General features: G+C 33.5%; 1 non-coding gene across 1 annotated transcript; it reads right to left on the bottom strand.

Moving 5' to 3' along the window:
- Positions 1 to 2,897: 2,897 nt before the first annotated feature.
- Positions 2,898 to 2,969, bottom strand: Trnah-gug. The gene has a single exon. It is a non-coding gene; the product is annotated as a tRNA-His (tRNA).
- Positions 2,970 to 4,976: the final 2,007 nt, after the last annotated feature.

A 4,976-nucleotide genomic window follows, 5' to 3' on the forward strand; every position in this document is an offset into this window, starting at 1 on the left:
GTTCTATTTTGTCTCCTTTGAATATATGCAGGAAAGGCATTCATTAAGATGTTTATATATATACCTAGACAAAGGAGACAAAATAGAATTATATTATTAATAAAGCTACAAGTATTGACACGAAAATATGTTTCAACTTAAAACTGTTACAATGTGGAAAACCTGTAGTCCTGAAACTACCAAATGTGTTTATGTCGTTCAAAAGAGGTTTTTCCACATGTTCATGATGCTCAGCAATTCTCTGTTTAGTTCATGTTACAAGATTAGTGTATAGGGCTTGCCAAAACATTTAACAGGAACAATTTTAATATTGGTGGTATTTTTTGTTTAAATGTTTTTATTTGTGACGTATATGTTATTAAAGGACCCTTCGACCAGAAGGTTATGGACCCTTAAGTAATTTAGTGTGTGTATGAATATTCTTGTACGAATTTCATTTTAGAATTTGTCCTGTATGAGGCTAGCCAAAATTAACAATAGAGGTATAATTTTCAAAAAAGGTCTGTAGTTTAATATCATCGTAGTGTTTCATTTTCCAAGGAACTACAGATCAGGTTAAACGCTCTGTAAAAAGGAATTAGTTTACAACATAAGACAGACCAGTGTAATGCGCCATTACTGTGTTGGTTACAGGACTATCAGTGAAACTCCAAAATATTAGTTTCTAATCGTGATCAGATATTATTATTACATTATTAATAAATTGACAAGATGTAAAGCACAGCCCGTCAAATGTTTCGAGGAACATCAAAACGTAAAATATCTGTAACAGATGCTTTAATTTTTATTAGTATTCTAATACAGATTTGAGCAATACAAATTAAAATACATAAAAAGTATAAAGTACATGTCGTGACCAAGATTCGAACCTGAGTTATTACGGCCATAACGCAATGACCTTTTTTTCTTTATTAATCCACCCTCATAGGGGGGTATAAACAAAAATACATCAGTGATTCAACACATCTCATGAACATGACTTGTAATATTCATGTATAAGATGTAATTTTGCAGAGAAATTTCACGCTCAAAGTTCAAAATGCTACGCACGCCATATTTGAATTATGCACATGCGCCTTTTCTTGTAAGCTGAACTATCTGACGAAGAGCGCTAGTTGGAAACGTCATTCTCTTCGAATAAAAATTGAAGATTGTTCAACCTATTCTTGAATTTCTGTATATTGTCATGAATCTCGTTGGAAATTTAATGACGGCACGTTGTAGTTCTTTTTTCTTCGTTCTTTGTTTCCATAGTATTTTGTCTTCAAACTTATTAATGAATGCCTTTCCTGCATATATTCTTGGTATGTTTATCGTGTATATATTTGTACAAAAGAGACAAAATAAAACTATATTATTAATGTAGCTACAAGTATTGACACGAAAGTATGTTTTAATTCAAAACTGTTGCAATGTGGAAAACCTGTGGTCCTGAAACTACCACATGTGTTTATGTCGTTCAAAAAAGGTGATGTCCTCATATTCATGATGCTGAGTAATTCTCTGTTTAATTCCTGTTACAAGATTAGTGTAAACGGCTCGCCAAAACATTTAACAGGGTCAATTTTAATATTGGCGGAATTTTTTGTTTAAATTATTTGTTTGTGACGTATATTTTGACCAGAAAGTTATGGACCCTTAAGCAATTTAGTGTGTGTGTGTGTGTATGTGTGTGAATGTTTTAACGAATTTGTTATTATATATTTATTTTAATATTAACGTTTGTTTGGATTACAATTTTTTTTGAAAAATGCATGGCTTGTACTGTTAAATATGTATTGCGAAACTCCCGCATATTATCCAAAGTTGTAGAAGATTCTCGAGAGTAAGAATCAACAATATATGTGTGTGTACGTAATTGTTTCGTAAAACAGAAATTTCTGGAAAGTCTCTCCACACGCCAATAAATATAACCAACAAGACTCGCCAAAGAAAGTATCTATTATTAGTTTGCTATAGTCGGTGTGCTACAAACTTCGAACGGTATAACTGTGATTGTTATAACGCTTATCAATCGGAAAATTTCAGATATTTGACCAGGAGCATTTACAAAGTTCGAACATTACAAATCATTTAACTACAGTGGATTCTCATCGGTCATTAGTATTTTTACCAAAATTACATAAAGTCACGGTGGAAAACCCGGTGTGTGTGTGTGGTTGGTAAATAATCGGAGGACAAATCTAACTAGTTTCCCGTCAAGTGAATTATACCTACGTCAACTCATACTCAACCCACTCATTGTGAACCCTCGATAAGACATCGAAGAAGTTCCAGACTAAAGGGAAAACTTTATAATGCTTTTAAGTTTGTGAAACTTTTGTTTTTAAATCAATGTTTGTAATAACTGTTATTGTAAATTGTATTGTTTTGTGTATATTAAAACGTATTTGTATAAAAGAAAACTGCGTGTATCAATCTTGTTGGCAAATATTATAAACTGAATATATATCATCTTTTACTTAACTACTAAATCCAAAGTATAATTTAACTTCTAAATTTAAAGTTATAAGATAACTCAATTTCAATATAGTGTGTAGTTTATTATCATCGTTGTGTTTCAAGGAGCTTCAGATCAGTCTTAACGTTCTGTAAAAAGGAATTAGTTTATAACATATAACTACATAAGATAGATCAGAATAAGGTATAAAGTATAATATGCCATGATTCTGTTGGTTATAAGACATTCAGTGTAACAGCAAAGTATTACTTTGTAATCGTGATCACATATTAATATTACATTATGAATAAATTGACTGGGTGTAAAGCATAGTCCGTTAAAAGTTTCGGGAAGAACAGAAACGTAAAACATCTGTAATGATGTATTAATTCTCATTATTATTCTAATACAGATTTGAGGAAAAAAAATTAGAAATAAATGAGAACTATAAAAGTTGTGCCGTGACCAGGATTCGAACCTGGGTTATTGCGGCCACAACGCAATGTCCTAACCACTAGACGATCACGGCTCTGTTTCATCTTTTCCTTAGTTGTGCCTATGAGTTTTATTTTTGTCTTAGGCCAACGCCCTCTTTCTGATTTTTCAGCTTGCAGCTGTTCTCGACGTCCGTGTTTATCTATATACCCAGGTTATAGGACATTCACTGAAACCACAAAATATGAGTTTCTAATGGTGTTTACATAGTGTTATTATATTATGAATAAATTGACGAGGTATAAAGCAAAGCGGGTTAAACGTTTCGGGGAACATAGAAACATATAATAAATCTTTAAGAGATTCTTCAATTTTCATTATCATTGTAATACCGATCTAAGATTAAAAACCGGAAATACGTGGAAATTATTTAGAAAAAAACGCTGCCGTGAGAAGGCTTTAAACTTCGGTTGTTGCGGTCCCAAAGTAGTGTCCTAATCACTTATTTACATAGTTATTCCGATGAGGGGGTATAAACAAAAATACATCAGTGATTCGACATAACGCATGACCATGGCGATGCAAATTTAGATAAAAAGAAAAAGTTGTTAAGGTTGATGAAATACACAGAAAATTAGTACAAACAAAAAAAATAGAATTAATAAAATATAAAATAAACTAACTGGTAAATCTGAAAAAACAAGCAAAATTATCACACCAATTCACGGCATAAGATGTAACCCTGAAAACCTTCACTGACCAAATGCCAAAGCCACCTGAACTAACTTAACATTGGTGGTCACAGCATGATGCCAAAGAAAATAGTCTAAATTACAATACTTGTAACTAACAAAAGAATCAAAACAACCTTTCCAAATACACGACCAATCTGAAGCAGGTACAACAGTTCTCCAAAACTGATTCGGTGCATGGGGCGGGGAATTATCCTGTAAAACAATAAAAATCTTTCGCAAGGTAAGACCTTGAAATAAAGTAAAATGCAAACCATTATTACGTGAAAAATACAAAACACGTGTGGGGAAGCTTCCCCCGGAACGGAATCGAGAAGTAAGACAGGATGACCAATCTTGGGGGTAGAGTCGAATGAAGAAGACGGAAACGTTTACCAACAAATTCCTTGGTGAGATCACTATTATTAGTCAATACCAATTCAATAATCGCCGATTCCCTGAGAAAACGAGGGATAACCTCATAATGTAAATGACGAAGTAGCGTGATACCTGCTGCTACAAATTCAGGAATATAAAATGTTCACCTACGATTATCCACTAAATTAAGGTTGACAAACAAAAGTTGTTCGAAAATTTCCCTAATCTCGTCAGATGGTCTCCGAAAAACCCATATGAAAAAATTATCCATCCTTTAAAGATTTCAGCGGAGGTAAAAGACGCATAAATCGGGAAACCATTCGACATGAAAACACATCAGCACTGAGTTCCAAATCACCATAAAGACAACAATAAAAATCTAATAACGAACTTAAAACCCCATGACACTGTCCCGATAAGCAATTCTGAAGTAGTTTCAATCTATAAGCATATTTACAGAGACGAATATCTACAAAATTTAGTCCCCTTCGCGAACCAGTTTAATTAACACCTCATAACTAACTTTATGTATTCCTCCATCCAATAGAAAGGTCAAAAACTCCTTCCGTAATAAGGCAAAAGTGGACTCTTCCATATGTAGAATCTAAAGAGGATACCATAGTACAGAGGCAACCAAAACATTAATAATCAACACCCTATCATTCATGGATAATTCTCTATACCTCCAAGATGTTAAAATACGAGTGACTCGTCCACAGATATCCTGCCAATTCGGTACATCTCAACTCTATCATGGTGAAACTGTATACCAAGAACCGTCAAAACTTGTGAAGAAATGGTAGTTCCCTCAAAAGTCTCCACTCTCCGAGAAACCCAACTCCCTAGCCACAGACCTCTGCTCTTATCATAATTAATCAGACTACCTGACACCCTCCCATAAAGTTCAAAATTTCGTATAACAGGAGTTATAGAAGAGACGTCACTAAGCATCAAAAAAGTATCATCAACATCTTGAAACATAAAACTAGTAC

This window comes from Limulus polyphemus, unplaced genomic scaffold, assembly GCF_000517525.1.
Source record: "Limulus polyphemus unplaced genomic scaffold, Limulus_polyphemus-2.1.2 Scaffold810, whole genome shotgun sequence".
NCBI classification, from domain to species: domain Eukaryota; kingdom Metazoa; phylum Arthropoda; class Merostomata; order Xiphosura; family Limulidae; genus Limulus; species Limulus polyphemus.